The 21,086-nt window shown below is 44.8% G+C and overlaps 1 long non-coding RNA gene across 2 annotated transcripts in view; it reads left to right on the forward strand.

Moving 5' to 3' along the window:
• LOC140211777 (uncharacterized) overlaps positions 1-21,086 on the forward strand; it is an 89,145-nt gene that overhangs the window by 65,411 nt on the left and 2,648 nt on the right. The window lies entirely within an intron of this gene.

Genomic DNA, 21,086 nt, shown 5'->3' on the forward strand with positions numbered 1-21,086 from the left:
CAAACATCACTTCCTTTTCATAAGCTGTTTTTACATCATTTCTTGCGCGGGTTAATTTGGATTTCGATTTGTAACACTCATGGTAGAAAGACATCTGATTCCATTCACTCTTTATTTGACCTTGAAGAAGCAGCACCTTTTCACAAAGTTTTCTCATTTAAAAACCCTGAAGAAAGCTTCTGGCTGAGGTGATTTTTGGAAAGGTGTTTGATTCCCTGCTCCTAAAATGTATCCCAGGTCCAATGATCCATGACTGATGCATTGTATTTCTTCAAGGAAGTTTTGAGCTTATTACTGAAGTTACCTACTGTTAGCCTATTTCAAATAAGTATATCATTGGAAAGTAATTTGTAAATGCATTTGAGCTCAACTAATGTCAACCACATCAGAGATGTGAGAAATGTGATTCATCCACACAAACTCCCACATGGGAAAATAAATCCTGTGATAGCATCTGCACAGTTTTAATAGTTAAAAGAAAGACATTGACAGAAGTATGTGGGAAAGGAAGTCTTAGATAGCTGATCAAGGTTTACCTCTTCATATTTCAGTGTCACATCAGTCAAGTTTGTTGTTATATGCACAAGTACACGTAAGCACTTACAAACAGCAGCATCACGGGCTCAGAGCATGTAAGCATAATTATACACAATTTTTACAGGAAAGTACACAATTGGATTACTTTGCACTAAAATGGGCTTTTTTGTTCTAAGTGGTCAAAGTGTTGTTAAATAGCAGTTTTGCTGATTGATTCAAGAGGCAAATGGTTGAAAGGAAGTAGTTGTTCTTGAACCTTTGGGTGTGGTGCTTCAGAGTTCTGTACCTCTTGCTTGATGGTAGCTGCACAAAGATTGGATGGTGGGGATCTTTGATAGGTGTTGCCTTGATACTACCAGTGGTGGGGAGGGATGCACCGTGACGTATTGGGCAGAGTTCATTACTCTCTGCAGCTTGCATTCCTACGCATTTTAATTATTGTGTCTGACCATGATACAACCAGTCACGATCCTTTCAATAAGGTATCTGTAGAAGTTTGTTAGAGCATTCATTGACAGGCTGAAATTCCTTAACCTCAAGAAAGTAAAGATGTTGGCAACACCCACAACATGCTGGAGAAACTCAGCAGGCCAGGCAGCATTTTTTGTGTGTTGCTTGGGTTTCCAGCATCTGCAGATTTTCTCGTTTGTGTAATGATGCTGGAACAATTGCACCTACAATGTAGCTCGAGGACAGGTTATCCAGTACGTTGATGCCAGATTGAGATTTGCATATATTTATCACATATATGTTGAAACATACTGTGAAATAAGTCATTTGCTTTAACAACCAACACACCCAGTGATGTGCTGGGGCAGCTCACAAGTATTGCAACAAATTCTGGTGCCAACACAGCATACCCATTGCCTTCCACAGAAGAACACAAGCAGCAACGAGAAAACCTGACAAGCCCCTTTCCTTTCCTGCCCACTCACATGCCGAAATAGGCCTCCAACCTCAGGGCAGGCTGCCTCTGGGCCTCCAGTCTCTGGTCTTGGACTTTCAGACATGTAGACATTGGGTCTCGAACTTCGGACTTCACCCCAGGAAACCAATTGTGGATTTGACTGGCCTTGACTTCTGGACTTCCTGCGCTTTTCTGGTATGTGACCTTCAGGCTTCTACCTCCAGACTTTTACCTATGGCTTTGCCCTCCAGTCTTCTCTGGATTTGATCTTTGACCCTCTACTTCCAGACACACACGGACCTCTGTGGCCAGTGACTCTCACTGTCTTTACGGCCACAACTTAGCTGCCCAAACTCTTCCTTTACTGCCCTGACTTCTAACTCCCCCTCATCGCTGCTCCTAAATCCTAACCTGAGTCCTAACTCCCCTCTCTGCTGTCAAAACCATTCCTACAAACCTAAAACTGGTTCCAAAGCCAGCTATCCATCTTCAGTATTGTCGCTCATCTTCCTGTCTTCTTTAAATATTCTAATTGCATTGGCAGAACTAGATTCAGACCACAGGAAGTATTGCACAATGTGTTCATCAATGCAGCAGTTTTGCATTAATTCCTAGTGTGAATAAATTGAATTTTAAAAAAGGAAAATTCATGTACAGACACTTTAACAAGTGGACCATGTAGCCAGGACCAGCATAATACTGAAAGTAATCATCCAAATATTTCAAGCAAATTGATTCAATCCATTCTTTATTGTGCAATTTGATGCTGATTACCAGTGGCTCAACTAAAGAGCAAAATCAGCATTTACTGATCATTTTCAGATTTGTTATTTTACAGCTTAGTTTAATTATATTTTGTACATACTTGTGGCATTCATATATACATGTATCCCCTGCTTTTACGAAAGACCTGTTTTCGCTAACCGAAAGAAATCAGAAGAGGATTTTCGCTTTTACAAAAAAAGGCAAAAAGCAAAAATAGCGTTCAGTGTTTGTTTTGCAGCGAACTGTTATAGAGGCAGCGCGCTACCAAGTCCCTTCCCTGGGAACTACACTCAGCATCTCAGCATCAAGCCGCCATAGCTTTGAACTGTGTCTGTGAGCATCTGTGCTTTATCTTGATTTATTTTGTGCATCCTTTAGCAAGATGTGTCCTAAGGTATCAGAAAAGCCCAAGAGAGCTTGTAAGGGTGTTAAACTTAGTGTAAAACTGGAAGTAATTAAGCGTTTCGATCGTGGTGAATGAACTAAAGACATTGTGCATACGTTGAACTTGCCTGCGTCCACCATTTGTACTACAGTATATGTTAGTGTTATTTTAGGTTTTATGTGTTATTTGGTATGATTTGGTAGGTATGTTTTGGGTCTGGGAACACTCAAAAGTTTTTCCCATATAAATTAATGGTAATTGCTTCTTTGCTTTATGCCATTTTGGCTTACAAGAGGTTTCATAGGAACGCTCTACTTTCGGATAGCGAGGAAGCCTGTAAATGTAAATCATGTGAATGTACTGACATCAGAAGCATGCTGTTGTGAAACTACTTTGCAGAGCAACACTAAAAATTGTAAATTACAGTATATCTGAATTGTCACCAGTTTCATGTTGGAACATTGTCAGATCACATTTCAGCAGCTTCAACTGGTGCAGACAACACCCAGCCAGTTACTGAGCAGTGATTTCCATTGCATCATCGATGTGATTGGATGATCTGTCAGACATTAGGATATTCAATGTTGTTTGGAAAGGAGGAAGGTACAAAGTTGTAAGTGCCATCAGCATCAGAGCACTGCAAGAATTCACCTGGTCAAAACCAGATGATCTTTCCAGTCCATAATACATTTTAGGTGCGTGAAAAAAGTACTGTTAAGTCCGCCAAAATTGCCCCGGTGGCCTTCTCTGACCACTGCATCCTGCTGGCTGACTGGCACAAAAGGTTGGTAAAAGAATATAGGATCTATTCATACAGTGTATGGAGGTAGATGTTATAGAGACGTGAGCCCATCATCCCAACAGGTTCATGCCACCCAAGATGCCCCATTCTGCTAGCTTCTTTTGCCAGCATTTTGCCCATAACCCTTTCCAATCCATGTATCTGTCCAACTGTCTTTTAAAGGCTATTATTACACCTGCCTTAACCAGTTCCTCTGGCAGTTCAGTCCATGTGAATATCCCTCTTTGTGAACAAAAAAAAATGTTCCTCAAGTTTCTCTTAAATCTTTCCCCTCTCACTTTGAATTTATGCCCTCTTGTTCTTAATTCCCAAGCCCTGCAAAAATACTAAGCATTTACCCTGTCTATACACCTTAAGATTTTATTCAATTCTATAAGGTCACCTCTCAGTCTCATACACTCTAAGGAACAAAGCCTGAGCCTGTACAACTTCTTTGTAGAACTCAGTCCCTCAGGTCCTGGCAAAATTCTTATAAACCACTCTTTCCAGTTTAATAACATCATTCCTTTAGCAGGGTGTGCACTATGCATGTGTGGCCTTGCCAGCATCCTGTGCAACCATACCATGACCCCCCAAATGTTATACTCAATGCACAAATAGTCACCTTCACTATCCAGTCTATCTGTGACTTCACTCTCAGTTGACCATATACATATACTCCCAAGTTCAACTGTTCTGCACACTCCCATGTTGAGGGGTATGCAGTGATAAAAAACCTTCAAAGTCATTTTCTAATCCAGTGCACAAGGTGTGATGTGCTTACACATTTCCACCTCCCCCCCCCCCCCACACCGTGACCAGCAGATATCTGGATGCATCTAGAAGAGTTGTCCATTCAGAAATCTGATGGTAGTGGGGAAGAAGCTATTCCTAAAATGTTGACTGTGTGTCTTCAGGCTCCTGTATCTCATCTCTGATGGTAGTGATGAGAATAAGGCATCTAGGTGGTGGGAATCCTTAATGACGAATGCTACCATTTTGAGAGGTTGCCTTTGAAGATGTACTCAATGCTGGGGAGGCAAGTGTCCATAATGGAGCTGGTTGGGTTTACAACCCTCTACAGCTTTTTCATATTCTCTGTAGTGGCTATTCCATAGCAGATGGTGATGCAACCAGTTAGAATGCTCTCCACAGTACAGCTGTAGAAATTTGTGAGTCTTTGATGATATACCAAATATTCTCAAGCCACTAATGAAATATAGCCATTGACTGGTGTCTCAATTTCCCCTTCCTGAATTCCACAATTGATTCTTTAGTCTTACTGACCTGAGTGCAAGATTGTTGCAACACCTTTCAGCCAGCTGGTCTATCTCACTCCTGTAAGCATGGATTGAGTGGATAATCAGAGACTTTTTCCCAGGATGGAAATGGATAATATGAGGGCTTAATTTTAATGTGATTGAAGAAAAGTATAGTGGGATGTCAGAAGTAAGTTATTTTTTTACACAGTGGCGGGTGTGCAGAATTCTCTACCAGGGTGGTGTTAGAGGCAGATACATTCTGGACATTTAAGATACTCTTAGGCAAAATGGAAGGCTACGTAGGAGGGAAGTGTTAGATTGATCTTAAAGTATGTTAAAAGGTTGGCACAACATCATGGGACGAAGAGCCTGTACTGTGCTACACTGTTCTATTCTCAAGGAGTAGGGTGAGCAGTCATTAGTCATTGTTCAAGTTGGCACAAGTAACATGGGTAGAAAAACCAATGGGGTCCTGTGGAGTGAACATAGGGAGTTAGCAGGTTATCATGGTAGTGTACCAGCTCAAGTACCGAGGCACCCAATGCTCCCTCAGCTCCAATGCCTTCCCTCCTCCGTCCCCCACCACCCCCACCCCAGTTCAACACATGGATGAACAATACAGGCTGTCTACACCACCTCCTCCCCATGTGCCTACCATCCATATCTCCACATACCAACTGCTATTGTCCCAGTCTTCATCTCCTCCAGCCCCCACATTCCTCCATCTCCCCAGTCATTGTGGATTCACCTTCATTACTGAGCAGATGAGAAGGACTCAGGGAAACTCAGACACAGTAGAGCATTGGGACCGGATGGTGTAAACCCCAAGGTCCTGAAGGAGTATGCTGAGCAGCTGTATGGTGTTTTCCAGCACATTTTCGATCTGACTCTCACCCCGACTATATGGAAAACGTCACGTGTGGTCCCATTACCCAAGGAGGGCTGACCGAAAGTCTTGAATGACCATTGTCTAGTGGCCCCGACCTCATACATCATGAAGACCCTAGAGAGGCTGGTCCTGGCTCACCTCCGACCTCTGGTCAGATCAGCCCTCAATCCTCTGCAGTTTGCCTATCCAGAGCACCTTGGAGACAATGATGCTGAACAGAGCCTACTCCCATTTGGATAAGCAGGGCAGCATTCTCAAATACCTTCAATAACATGGCTGGAGGAAGCTCCATTCAATGCAAGTTGGCACTTCCATTGTATCCTGGGTAATTGACTACCTGACTGGCAAACACAGTTTGTGTGGCCTCAGAGCTGTGTGTCAGACATGGCTATAAGCAGCACTGGAGCCCCACAGGAGCCTGTATTGGCTCCCTTCCTATTTACCCTGTATACTTTGGACTTTAGATAGAACACTGAGTCATGTTGTCTGCAGAAATTCTCTGATGACTCAGCAATAGTTGGTTGTATAAAGGGAAGACGGCAATGAATAGAGGGCCCTGGTGGAGGACTTTGTTGAATGGTGCAAGCTGAATCAGCTGCAGCTCAACATCAGCAAGATAAAGGAGATGGTGATGGACTTTAGGAAGACCAAGCCTACACTGCTCCCTGTTACTATTGATGGTGAGGATCTACCAGTACCTGAGGGTGCACCTGGAGGACAGGTTTGAGTGGAGCACCAACACAGAGGCTGTGTACAAGAAGGACCAGAGTTACCTCTACTTCCAGGGAAACTGGTGTCCTTTAGAATATACAGGGCTGTCTTTCATGTGTTCTACCAGTCTGTTGTCACCAGTACAATCTTCTATGCGGTGGTGTGCTGATGCAATGGCATCAACACGGGTGATGCCAACAGACTCGATAAACTGATTAGAAAGGTAAGCTCTATTATAGCAGTCAATCTGGACACACTGGAGGCTGTGGTAGAACAAAGGAAATCCTGGCAATTCTGGACAATGTTTCTCACCCTCTGCATGCCAGTTTGGCTGAACAGAGGAGCACTTTCAGTAATAGACTGACAACTGTGCTGCTCCAAAGAGCGTTATATGAAGTCGTTCTTACCCTCAGCCATTAGCCTCTATAGCTGGGAAAGTGATGACCCCCCCCCCCTCCTATTTGACTGTTATTAACCTCTGTTTAGCACACCCTGTGCAATACTACCATCACTTCTTACCCGGACAGTGTGAATATACACCCATTATTGTATAATATTACAGTAATTTTTGCACAACTATCTTAATCAATATGAGTTTATAAATCTTGAAAATCGTGTAATCTTTGATTTGTAAATCTTGTACATCTTATTTTTAAGGTAACGTATTGTATTCTCTATTACTTCTCTTCTAATATTTGTACATGTGTGCACTTGTAATGCCACTGTGACACTGTAATTTCCTTTGGGATCTAAATATCCATCTAGTAGACTCTGCTAGTGAGGGTAAGAATAGGTTATGACAGACTGAATGTTTGGTTGAGGAGTTGGTGCATGGGGCAGGGTTTCAGTGTTTTTTTTGGACTGTTGGGATCTCTTGGGACAGAAGTGACCTGTACAAGAGGGGACAGATTGCACCTGAGCTGGCAGGGACCAGGATCTTTATGGGTAGATTTGCTAGTGTTACTAGGGAGTGTATGAACTAGGTTGTTGGGGGAGGGGTTCCAAATCAGAAGTGAGGCAGATTTGGAAGGCTGGAGGTTGAAACAGAATTAAATGACAGTGAGGTTAGTAGAAAGACAGGCAACAGCATGGCAGGGAATGAGGAAAGACAGTTCGAATAAAACGCAAACAACAGGAATTCTGCAGATGCTGGAAATGCAAGCAACACACATCAAGGTTGCTGGTGAACGCTGCAGGCCAGGCAGCATCTCTAGGAAGAGGTACAGTCAATGTTTCAGGCCAAGACCCTTCGTCAGGACTAACTAAAGGAAGAGTTAGTAAGAGATTTGAGAGGGGGAGGGGGAGATCCAAAATGATAGGAGAAGACAGGAGGGTGAGGGATGGAGCCAAGAGCTGGACAGGTGATTGGCAAAGGGGATATGAGAGGATCATGGGACTGGAGGTCCGGGGAGAAAGACAAAGTGGGGGGGAACCCAGAGGATGGGCAAAGGGTATAGTCAGAGGGACAGAGGGAGAAAAAGGAGAGAGAGAGAACGAATCTGTGTATATAAATAAATAACGGATTGGCTACGAGGGGGAGGTGGGGCATTAGCGGAAGTTAGAGAAGTCAATCAGGTTGGAGGCTACCCAGACGGAATACAAGGTGTTGTTCCTCCAACCTGAGCGTGGCTTCATCTTTACAGTAGAGGAGGCTGTGAATAGACATGTCAGAATGGGATGTGGAATTAAAATGTGTGACCACTGGGAGATCCTGCTTTCTCTGGCGGACAGAGCATAGGTGTTCAGCAAAGCGGTCTCCCAGTCTGCGTCAGGTCTCGCCAATATATAGAAGGCCACATCGGGAGCACCGGACGCCGTATATCACCCCAGCCGACTCACAGGTGAAGTGTCGCCTCACCTGGAAGGACTGTCTGGGGCCCTGAATGGTGGTAAGGGAGGAAGTGTAAGGGCATCTGTAGCACTTGTTCCGCTTACAATGTTAAGTGCCAGGAGGGAGATCAGTGGGAAGGGACGGGGGGGACGAATGGACAAAGGAGTCGCGTAGGGAGCGATCCCTGCGGAAAGCAGAGGGGGGGGAGGGAAAGATGTGCTTAGTGGTGGGATCCAGTTGGAGGTGGCGGAAGTTACGGAAAATAATATGTTGGACCTGGAGGCTGGTGGGGTGGTAGGTGAGGACCAGGGGGACTCTATTCCTAGTGGGGTGGCAGGAGGATGGAGTGAGAGCAGATGTGCGTGAAATGGGGGAGATACGTTTGAGAGCAGAATTGATGGTGGAGGAAGGGAAGCCCCTTTCTTTAAAAAAGGAAGACATCTCCCTCGTCCTGGAATGAAAAGCCTCATCCTGAGAGCAGATGCGGCAAAGATGGAGGAATTGCGAGAAGGGGATGGCATTTTTGCAAGAGGCAGGGTGAGAAGAGGAATAGTCCAGATAGCTGTGAGAGTCAGTAGGCTTATAGTAGACATCAGTGGATAAGCTGTCCCCAGAGATAGAACCAGAAAGATCTAGAAAGGAGAGGGAGGTGTCCGAAATGGACCAGGTAAACTTGAGGGCAGGGTGAAAGTTGGAGGCAAAGTTAATAAAGTCAACGAGCTCAGCATGCGTGCAGGAAGCAGCACCATTGCAGTCGTCGATGTAGCGAAGGAAAAGTGGGGGACAGATACCAGAACAGGCACGGAACATAGCTTGTTCCAGAAAACCAACAAAAAGGCAGGCATAGCTAGGACCCATGCGGGTGCCCATAGCTGCACCTTTAGTTTGGAGGAAGTGGGAGGAGCCAAAGGAGAAATTATTAAGAGTAAGGACTAATTCCACTAGACGGAGCAGAGCGGTGGTAGAGGGGAACTGATTAGGTCTGGAATCCAAAAGGAGGCGGAGAGCTTTGAGACCTTCCTGATGGGGGATGGAAGTATACAGGGACTGGACATTCATAGTGAAAATAAAGCAGTGGGGGCCAGGGAACTTAAAATCATCGAAAAGTTTAAGAGCGTGAGAAGTTCGATTAAATTGTATTTATTTCACTGCAAGAGGCCTGTGTGACGAAAGTACACATAGACTAAGATATTGACTGTCCTGTGCTATCACCAGTGGGATCAACAGTTGATCTGCCACCTGTCTTCTGGAGAGAGAGATAAGTAAAGACAATGGAGCAGCATTTGGAAATGTTAATGAAGAGACGTGAGAGCTTAACGGAAGGAGACAGCGGTCTGGGAATTGTCAAGACTGGCTCCTCTTTGAACCCTGAACTGTTTGAGGTGATGGACAGGCGATACCCCAGCTGGGGGATAAAAAGGGACAGATTCGCTAAGGCAAGACACACACGACACCACGAGGTAATGAGACCCTGGAAACGGTGCGCCTACCACAAGTCGGTGAGAGTTTTGGAGGGCTGACCAAGCCATAGACGCACAGGGTGGAAAGGTACGATCGGCAGGAACCTGGTGTGTGTCCGCCCTTGCCTGGGTGCCAGGTTCACCGCAGAGAAACGATCGTATCTGGAAACGGAGAGGTCACAGTCGGTGACCTCAGAAGACATTACAAAGGGCTCGCCCGAAAGCTGACTGCGAAGAATATCGAAGGTCTGTGTGGAAGCCGTTTGAATATTCATTCGCTTTTGCTCTCTCTCTCCTCTCCCCCCCCCCGCCGCGTCCATCGCCACCGCAGTGATTACTGTGAACTGAACTGAACGCAGTTGAACTGAACTTTGTGTCACTTTGAAACTGATCATTTACCCCTAGACGACGATAGAGCTTGATTGATCCTGTTATCCTGATTCTGTGTACATGTGTGTGCATGTCATTGCTGAACTGTTGCATTTATATCCTTACTATTAGAGTACTGTGTTGCTTATTTCTTTAATAAAACTTTCTTAGTTCCAGTAATCCAGACTGCAACTGAGTGATCCATTTCTGCTGGTTTGGCAACCCAGTTACGGGGTACATAACATAAGTGGGGTTCTCGTCCGTGATTTTGAATGCTAAATTTGGGATGGAGTAAATTGATTGGGTTAAAATTCCCGAAAGAAAGAAAAGGCAAACAGCAGAAATGGAGATTGAGGAATTTCTAAAGGCGCCAACCTTGGAGGTATTAGAGGATGCCAGGAAAGTGGAATTGGCAGCTGTGGCCAAATGGTTGAATCTTGTTAAGGAGAGAGGAGATGCACAGAGCTATCGTAGAGCACTATGTATCTAAAGGTGTGTTTCCCCAAGGGGAGCTGGAGGTGGTGTCTATTGAAAAACCTGTTGGAGACGCGGTACAGGTGCAGCTTGAAAAACTGAGACTCGAGCACGAGTTCTGGGTACGGCAGTTAGAACACGAAGAGAAGCAGTTAGAAAGGCAGGAGAAAGAGAAACAGAAAGGCAGGAGAAAGAGAAACAGTTAGAAAGGCAGGAGAGAGAGAGAGAGAGAGTTAGAAAGGCAGGAGAGAGAGAGACAGTTACAACGGCAAGAGAGAGAGAGGCAGTTGGAGCGAGAGGAGAAACAGAGGGAAAGGAAATTTGAGCTGGAGAGGTTAAAGATAAGGGCAGAGCAGGGGCCCGTGCCGAACCAAGGTGGAGGGTTCCGGGCGACCCAGGAGGTTAGGCTGGTTCCCCCATTTGACGATACCGATGTGGATCGGTACTTTCTCCATTTCGAAAAAGTTGCTACAGGTCAGGACTGGCCGAGGGATAAGTGGGCGGTTTTGCTTCAGAGTGTACTGAAAGGGAAAACCCAACAAGCTTACTCAGCTTTGTCCGCGGAAGATGCCCAGAGGTATGAGGTGGTGAAAGAGGCCATCCTCAGGATTTATGAGTTGGTCCCGGAGGCATACCGGCAGAGGTTCCGGAATGCGAGGAAGCAGTGGGACCGCACGTATTTAGAGTTTGCCCGTGAGATGCAGACATATTGTGAGCGTTGGTGCGCCTCGAAGGGGGTAGAGGGGGATTATGACAGACTGCTACAGCTGATCCTGATTGAGCAGTTTACAGGTGGTGTCCCTGAAGGTATGAGACCCTACCTGGATGAGAAAGAGGCAGCCACGTTAGCCGCAACTGCTAAGTTAGCGGATGAGTATGCGTTGACGCATAAAATGAGGTTTGCCCCGAGTAAAGGCTACCAGAAGGGTAGTCAGGACGGCGGGGAGAGTCTGCCAGAAAAGTCAGAAAGTAAGCCGGGGACTAGTGAGAAGGATAAGGTAGACCGGGAGGAGTCTGGTAGGAAATCTCCTGGGGTCGTCTGTTATAATTGTGGGAAAGTCGGACACTTTGCGTCCAGGTGCTTTGCCCCAAAGAAGGAGACGGGAAAAGGAAAAACGGCGATTTTGACTGGCTGTATTGAGCTGGTAAACGAACTGCTAGGAGAGGAAAGGTCTGCCAAAGTTCAGGGCGCGAGAGGTTTATCTCGGCTGGATTGGTGTCGGTGAAGGAAGGGTTAAATCCAGTTCCAGTGCGGATCTGGAGAGACACGGGAGCGTGTCAGTCATTGATATTGAAGAGTGTATTAGAGTTTAGCTCAGAGACCCAGACTGGGGAGGTCAAGGTAAAAGATATTGGGGAAGGGACAGAGGCAGTCTCTTTGCACCAGATACACCTACAAAGCAATCTGGTCTCTGGACTAGTCACGATCGGGGTGAGGCCCGAATTACCGATGAAAGGCGTGGAAGTCTTGTTTGGTAATGACCTCGCCGGGGGAATCGTGTTCCCAGCCGTGAGATTGACAGATCAGCCTGCCAGCATTGAGGCCCCGCCCATGGACTCACAGGTTCATCCCGGGACTGCCGAAGTAAATTTAGCTGAGACGTACCAGGAGGAGGTAGAAAGTGAAAAGAACGAGTGTAGTGAAACAAGAGGTAGTGAGGGAGCTGTGACAGACTTAGCATTAGCCAGGAAGGAATTTGTGCAGGCGCAGGAGCGAGACGAGGGGCTGATGGTTTTGGCGGAGGCAGCTCTCTCTGACGCAGAAGTAAGAAGGGAGCCAGTAGGCTATTGTGTGGAGGAAGAAGTGCTAAGGAAGAAAGGGAGACCAAGTACCGTACCCGCAGATGAGGAATGGGGGGTGGTGCAAAAGAGTTATGGGGATGAGATTTCTAACCTGGCCCACAAGGTACCCCTCGGTGGACATTTTGAGGTGCTGGAGGAAACAGTTGGTGGAATCATGAAAGAGGTTTACCGGCTGCACAGGAGGAAGGATGTTATTGATTATGGCAGACGCGAACTGAGACGGTTACAGGCTTTTGATATGCTAACGAACCTAGTCGGTGTTAGCGCGGAAATCAATGAAGCTAGGGTCCCCTTGATAAGAAAAAAGAACCATTTTGAAAAGATGAGTATGGTATCGACCAGATGGGAGAAGGCTATTGTATTGGCCAGCTCTGCTGATAAGGTCTCTCCCTTTATCCCCGAACAAAGCGACTCTTTAGGAGAAGTAATTAAACGGCTCGCACACGTGTGTTTGATTGTCCCGAGACGATGCAAAGAACTGGGACGTTGGGTGGTGTTTGTTACGCTTGATCAGCCTAGTGAGCAACAATCCTATAGAATGAGTAATTCAGTGACAAAAGATCTGACGAACACAGAGGTGTGTATTGGCGATGTAATACGGCTGTCTGAAGCCAGCTTGATAGTGAACCTTGAAAAAAATGAGTTTGGCCACACGGAGGTCACTTATCTGGGAATTGTGGTAACACAGGGGCAGCTGGCAGCGATGAAGCTAAAGTGCGGGCTGTCTCTGACATCCCAACCCCGACAGACAAGAGGGCCCTCAGAAGGCTCTTGGAGATGGTGGGGTACTGTAGGAAGTTTTGCAATAACTCTGCAGTTACTACCCCTCCCCCTCCTACTAAGCCCTTGCGAGAGAAAACTAAGTTGGGATGGGACGACCCTTGTTATCGTGGTCCAGGACGAAACCCAATGAGAGGTTACGCTGATCACAATTCATCAGTGTTTTTGGCCACTATGAAGTTTGCTAAGTTGGAGCCTGGTTTAAGGGATTATTAATAACACATATAAAAGGAACAGAAAATGTGATTGCTGACTGTCTGTCAGGTGCTGACAACTTAAAATTCTCTGTATTATCCAAATAGCTGATGAAGATGTATATTTGTGTGTATCAAATAATGTATTCATGTTTGTAATTTTTACCCCGGTAAAAATCCTTAAAGGTGAGGGGTGTGACGGAAGTACACATAGACTAAGATATTGACTGTCCTGTGCTATCACCAGTGGGATCAACAGTTGATCTGCCACCTGTCTTCAGGAGAGAGAGATAAGTAAAGACAATGGAGCAGCCTTTGGAAATGTTAATGAAGAGATGGGAGAGCTTAACGGAAGGAGACAGCGGTCTGGGAATTGTCAAGACCAGCTCCTCTTTGAACCCTGAACTGTTTGAAGTGATGGACAGGCGATACCCCAGCTGGGGGATAAAAAGGGACAGATTCGCTAAGGCAAGACACACATGACACCACGAGGTAACGAGATCCTGGAAGCGGTGCGCCTCCCACAAGTCGGTGGGAGGTTTGGAAGGCTGGTCGCGGGACCAAGCTATAGACAGGGTGGAAAGGTACGATCGGCGGGAACCTGGTGTGTGTCCGCCCTTGCCTGGGTGCCAGGTTTACCGCATAGAAACGATCGTATCTGGAAACGGAGGGGTGACCTCAGAAGACATTACAAAGGGCTCGCCCCGAAAGCTGACTGCGAAGAATATCGAAGGTCTGTGTGGAAGCCGTTTGAATATTCATTCGCTTTTGCTCTCTCTCTCCTTCCTCCCCCCCGCCCCCCCCCCCCCGTCCATCGCCACTGCAGTGATTACTGTGAACTGAACTCAATTGAACTGAACTTTGCATCACTTTGAAACTGGTCATTTACCCCTAGACGAAGATAGAGCTTGATTGATCTTGTTATCCTGATTCTGTGTACATGTGTGTTTATCATTGCTGAACTGTTGCATTTATATCCTTACTATTAGAGTACTGTGTTGCTTATTTCTTTAATAAAACTTTCTTAGTTCCAGTAATCCAGACTCCAACTGAGTGATCTATTTCTGCTGGTTTGGCAACCCAGTTACGGGGTACGTAACACCTGACAGGTAAGGTAGATGAACTCAGCAGAAATAGATAACTTCATGGGATTTGAATATTGTAGCTACTACAGAAGCATGGTTTCTTTATTTAAGAATGGTTGCAGGAAAAATATTGGGAACTATAAACCAGTAAGTAAGTTACTCGAGGGAATTTGAGGTGTAAGAGAAACGAGCATTTGGAAAGGCATGGTTTAGTCAGCATGGATCTGTACATAGAAAGTTGTGTTTCAGGAGTTTAATGAGCTTTTCTGAAGAAGTAACCAAGAAAAACAATGAGGACAGGACAGTAGGCATACTGTATATGGCATTTGAAATGGTTCTGCATGGTAGGCTGTTATGGAAAGTTAGTTGGCATGGAATCCAGGGAGAGTTAGCTAATTGGATACAGAATTGGCTTGCTGGTAGGAAGTTAGTGAAAAGTCATTTTTCAGACTAGAGGCCCATTGTAGAGTATGGATCTATTTCTTTTAGGGCAGTAACTCCCCTTAGCACTACATATGGACTATAACTTACCAATATGCATTGATCTGTTCTCTCTCCCTTGCTGTAATGTGAATGCACCAGTTAAAACCACCTCCCACGTGCATGCTGTTAATTATTTGATATGTAGTTGTACAGACACAACAAATTGGCAATGAGCATGAACCTGAAAGTCAGCAAGAGAGAGACAGTAAGAGGAAAGAGTTACAGTATGGAGAAGGCTGTCACGGATATGAATCAGAATCAGGTTTATTATCACCGGCATGTGACATGAAATTTGTTAACTTAGCAGCAGTTCAATGTAATATATAATCTAGCAGAGAAAAAAAAACATAAATAAAATAAAAAATAATAAATAAACAAGTAAATCAATTGCATATATTGAGTAGATTTTAAAAACGTGCAAAAACCGAAATACTGTATATTAAAAAAAAGTGAAATAGTAACCAAAGATTCAATGTCCATTTAGGAATCTGATGGCAGAGGGGAAGAAGCTGTTCCTGAATCGCTGAGAGTGTGCCTGCAGGCTTCTGTACCTCCTACCTGATGGTAACAGTGAGAAAAGGGCATGCCCTGGGTGCTGGAGGCCCTTAATAATGGACACTGCCTTTCTGAGACACTACTCCCTAAAGATATCCTGGGTACTTTGTAGGCTAGTACCCAAGATGAAACTGACTAGATTTACAACCTTCTGACAGCTTCTTTCAGTCCTGTGCAGTAGCCCCTCCATACCAGACAGTGATGTAGCCTGTCAGAATGCTCTCCACTGTACAACTTCCAAAGTTTTTGAGTGTATTTGTTGACATGCCAAATCTCTTCAAACTCCTAATAAAATATAGCCGCTGTCTTGCCTTCTTTATAACTACATCGATATGTTGAGACCAGGTTAGATCCTCAGAGATCTTGACACCGAGGAACTTGCTCACTCTCTCCACTTCTGATCCCTCTATGAGGATTAGTATGTGTTCCTTCGTCTTACCCTTCCTGAAGTCCACAATCAGTTCTTTCGTCTTACTGACGTTGAGTACCAGGTTGTTGCTGCGAAACCACTCCACTAATTGGCATATCTTCCTCCTGTACACCCTCTTGTCACCACCTGAGATTCTACCAACAATGTTTGTATCATCAGCAAATTTATAGATGGTATTTAAGCTATGCCTAGCCACGCAATCACGTGTATATAGAGAGTAGAGCAATGGGCTAAGCACATATCGCTGAGATGCCAGTGTTGATCCTCAGCAAGGAGGATATGTTATCACCAATCCGCACAGATTGTGGTCTTCTGGTTAGGAAGTCGAGGATCCAATTGCAGAGGGAAGTACAGAGGCCTAGGTTCTGCAACTTCTCAATCAGGATTGTGGGAATGATGGCATTAAATGCTGAACTATAGTCAATGAAGCGGCATCCTGACGTAGGTGTTTGTGTTGGCTAAAGCTATGTGGAGAGCCATTGAGATTGCGTCTGCCATTGACCTATTGTGGCGATAGGCAAATTTCAGTGGGTCCAGGTCCTTGCTGAGGCAGGAGTTCAATCTAGTCATGACCAACCTCTCAAAGCATTTCATCATTGTCGACGTGAGTGCTACCAAGCGATAGTCGTTAAGGCAGCCCACACTCATCCACAGGGGTATTAATGAAGTCAATGACAGCTGTGGTGTACTCATTCAGATTCAAAGATAAATCGTTGAATACCATCCAGTCCACCAATTCAAAGCAGTCTTGTAGGTGCTCCTGTGCTTCCCTTGTCTGTACCTTCTTGCTCCTCACTGCTGGTGCTGCAGTAATCAGTCTCTGCCTATACTCAGGGAGTAGAAGTAAAGCCAGATGATCAGACTTCCCGAAGTGAGGGCGTGGAATAGCACGGTAGGCATTCTTGATGGTGGTGTAGCAATGGTCCAGTGTGTTGTTTCCTCTGGTATTGCAAGTGATCTGTTGATAGTAGTTGCTTAGTGATTTTTGCAGACTGGCCTGGTTAAAATCTCCCAAAGCAATAGTGAAGGTATTAGGGTATGTTGTTTCATGCATAATGATCCCATTACTCAGATCATCTAAAGCCTGCTTGACATTGGCCTGAGGTGGAATGTAAGCTGCTACCAAAATGACCCCTGAGAACTCCCGTGGTAGGTAAAGGAGGGCACTTTACTGCTAGATATTCCAGGTCTGGTGAACAGTATTGGAACAACACTGATATATTTGTGCACCAAGAAGGGTTGATCATGAGGCATACTCCTTCACCTCTGCTTTTGAGAGACTCTGGAGATCTATCCTGATGGTGTATTGTAAACCCATCAATCTGGATCGCTGCATCCGGTATGGAAAGGGTTAACCAGGATTCCGTGAAACAAAGAACACATGTGGTCCTAATGTCCCTCTGATTCAGCACCCTGGCTCTGAGAATATCGATTTTATTCACCAGAGACTGCACATTTGCCAGCAAGATAATCAGTACAGAGAGTTTAAAATCCCGTTTCTTTAAACATACTTGGAATCCTGATCTACGCCCACGCTTCCTCCGAGGTGTCCTCCGTGGGCACTTCCGGCCACAATTGGTGTTGCTTCCGTCGGTTTTAAGCAGCCATAGTTTGTTTAAATGCATTAAGACATCTTTCTTGGCTGTACTGCTTCCAACAAAGGGGTACGTGAGTAAGAGTGCACAGTACACAATTAAAGACACACAACTAGCAAAAGTTAAAGGGCAAATAACGTGATGATGGCCTTAGTTAGGAAAGCTGACAAATCTGATAGCACTAATGATGACTGGGAATTGTATACCGAGAGTTTTGTAATGCAAACCATGTGGATGAGGAAAAGAAAGCCGCCACACTTCTTAGCTTAATGGCTGCTAAAATGTACAGGCTTTTACACAACTTAGTAACTCCTGAAAAGCCAGTAAGCAAGATGTTCGATGAAATTGTTACAATTTTACAAAATTACTTGAGTGGCTAATAGCCAAGAGATTTAGATTTTCCAAAAGAAACCAGTCAAAGGATGAAAGCATTTCAGAATACATTGCAGAACTGCGCAAATTGCAACTTTAGAGATGGACATTCTGATGCATTAAGGGACAGGCTTGTATGTGGCATGCATCGTCAAAGCACTCAAAAGAGGTTACTGGCAGAAAGAGACTTAACCTTAGAATGGGCAGAAACTGTCACGGACAACACCATATAGAGAGAGTGTGCAAATCAGAAGAAAGGTACAACCAAAGAGAGTGAAAAGTGTCAAATACAAAACCAAACAACTGCATAAAGTGACTGAATGTGCAACTGAATCAAACAAGAGAGTCTGACAAAGGTGAACTATCATGCCTAGAACTGCGTAGCATTACTGTAGCAGATCACAAAATCATCTGGATCATAACAAATGTGTCTGGTGTAAAAGTGAAAATGGAGATGGATGGTCAGCTTTGTCTATAATTTCAAAGGCTGACTTCAACAGATCGTTTTCTAAGCTACTATTGGAAAAGACCACGGTGATGCTAAAGACCAACACAAGGTATATCCCAAAGGCAAAGTGAATGTAACGTATGGAGGCCAAACACAGCAGTTAGAGCTTTATGTATTGAAAAGTGGAGGGCCAGCACTTTTTGGATGTGAATGGTTGGGAATAATGCAACCAGACTGGCACATAATCAAAGTTGTCAATGTGTCATCAACAGGCAACTGCAGCCCAAACAGTAGCACTAATCAGAGACTGTTACAGCTCCTTAATTCTAATGAGAAGGTGCTTGAGAAGGATATTGGTAAACTCAAAGGCATGAAGGCCAGAATTGAACTGGATGAAACAGCATCACTAAGATTCCATAAAGTGCGTCCAGTGTCTTATGCACTACATCCTAAAGTGGATGTTAAACTGCAGACCTGGCATTCTACCAAGGTTGAGTGCATACAACCTGTGCTGCATACTGTGCAATATCCCCTGCTGTGAATAGAAGACATATTTGCATCTTTGGCAGGTGAGGAAAGGTTTTTAAAAAATTGACTTGGAACAAGCCAATCTGCAAATGGAGACTGAGGAGTCAAGCAGGAAGTTCCTCACAATCAACACTCAAAAGGACTGCTTCAGTATAATCCTCTTGTCTTTGGTATCGCATCAGCTTCAGCAGTTTGGCAAAGAGCAATGAACCAACTGCTCCAAGATATCCTGGGAATATTCAAGGAAACAAAAAAGGCTAATAACATCAGATGAACTGCTCACCCATAATGACCCGTCTCTGCCCGTCATACTGGCGTGCGATGCATCCTCTTATGGCATTGGAGCCGCTTAGTCACACACTATAAAAAGTGGATTTGAATGTCTGATTGCATTTGCTTCAAGATCACTGACGTGCACAGAATGCAACAATGCACAGATCGATGAAGAGGCCTTTAGGCCTTTACTCCATGGAGAGTAAAGAAGTTCCGCCACTACCTCTACGGACAAAAGTTTACACTAGTGACAGATCACCAGCCCTTTGTGTCCGTTTTCAGTCCCAGGAAGGAATTCCCAGTGACGACTGCTACCAATCCTGATTGAGAAGTTGCAGAACCTGGGCCTCTGTACCTCCTTCTGCAATTGGATCCTCAACTTCTTAACCGGAAGACCACAGTCTGTGCGGATTGGTGATAACATATCCTCCTCTCTGACGATCAACACCGGTGCACCTCGGGTGTGTGCTTAGCCCACTGCTCTACTCTCTGTATACGCATGACTGTGTGGCTAGGCATAGCTCAAATACCATCTATAAGTTTGCTGACGATAGAACCATTGTTGGTAGAATCTCAGGTGGTGACGAGAGGGCGTACAGGAGTGAGATATGCCAACTAGCGGAGCGGTGTCGCAGCAACAACCTGGCACTCCCGTCAGTAAGACGAAAGAGCTGATTGTGGACTTCAGGAGGGGTAAGACAAAGGAACATATACCAATCCTCACAGAGGGATCAGAAGTGGAGAGAGTGAGCAGCTTCAAGTTCCTCGGTGTCAAGATCTCTGAGTATCTAACATTAGAACTCTACAGCACAGTACAGGCCCTTTGGTCCCAACATATCAATGCAGTTATAAAAGAAGGCAAGACAGCAGCTATACTTTATTAGGGTGTTTGAAGAGATTTGAGTCAACAAGTACACTCAAAAACTTCTATAGATATACAGTGGAGAGCGTTCTGACAGGCTGCATCACTGTCTGGTATGGTGGGGGGGGGGGGGGCGGGGTGGCTACTGCACAGGACCGAAAAAAGCTGCAGAGGGTTGTAAATCTGGTCAGCTCCATCTTGGGTACTAGCCTATATTGTATCTAGGACATCTTCAGAGAGCAGTGTCCCTGAAAGGCAGCGTCTATTATTAAGGACCTCCAGCACCCAGGGCATTCTTTTTTCTCACTTTTACCATCAGGTAGGAGGTACAGAAGCCTGAAGGCACACACTCAGCCATTCCGGAACAACTTCTTCACCTCTGCTATCCGATTTCTAAAAGGACATTGAATCCTTGGAGACTACCTCACTTTTTTTACTATACAGTATTTCTGGTTTTTTTTTGCACGTTTTTAAAATCTATTCAATACATGTATACTGTAATTGAGTTACTTGTTTATTATTGTTATTTTCTCATCTACATTATGTATTACATTGAACTGCTGCCGCTAAGTTAACAAATTTCACGTGTTCTGACATGATGACATAATTACATAAAGGGTTTAAAGCATGCTTTGTGTTCAGTTTATTGGTGTTCAATAAATAAGTTGCTACAGCTTTTTTGAAACATAAAACATTTCTGCTGTTTTATTGTTGAAACTACATCCCTGCCCACCATTGAGCATATCTACAAAGAGCACTGCCACAAGAAAGCAGCGTCCATCATCAAGGACCCCCACCATATAGGCCATGTTCTTCTCATTGCAGCTATCAGGAGGGAGGCACAGGAGCCTTAGGTCCCAGATCATGAGGTTCAGCCTTCAACCATCAGGTTCCTGAAGCACTGTGGATAATGTCATTCACCTCAACACTGAAATGATCACTGAATACTGACTACCAACTTGCCATCAAGGACTCTACACTCATTTTCTCAGTATTATTTGTTTACTTATTTGTCCTTTTGTATTTACACAGTTAGTCTTTTGCCCATTGGTTGCTTGTCAGTCTTTGTAGTTTTTTTTTCCATTGATTTTGTTTTTTTTGTTCTACTGTGAATGTCTGCAAGAAAATGAATCTCAGGGTAATTTGAACTTTGAAAACCATTATATGTGCACAATTTATGAAAGAGTTCGGATCTCCATCAGCAAGAAGAGTGCTTCTGTCTTCAGATGCCAGAAGAAAGGGCTACGTGATAAGCTGCTGCGTGCTTACATCTGCATTGCACTGAATTGGCTGATTCAGTAGTTTCC

Source organism: Mobula birostris, chromosome 18 (assembly GCF_030028105.1).
Source record: "Mobula birostris isolate sMobBir1 chromosome 18, sMobBir1.hap1, whole genome shotgun sequence".
In the NCBI taxonomy this organism is placed as follows: domain Eukaryota; kingdom Metazoa; phylum Chordata; class Chondrichthyes; order Myliobatiformes; family Myliobatidae; genus Mobula; species Mobula birostris.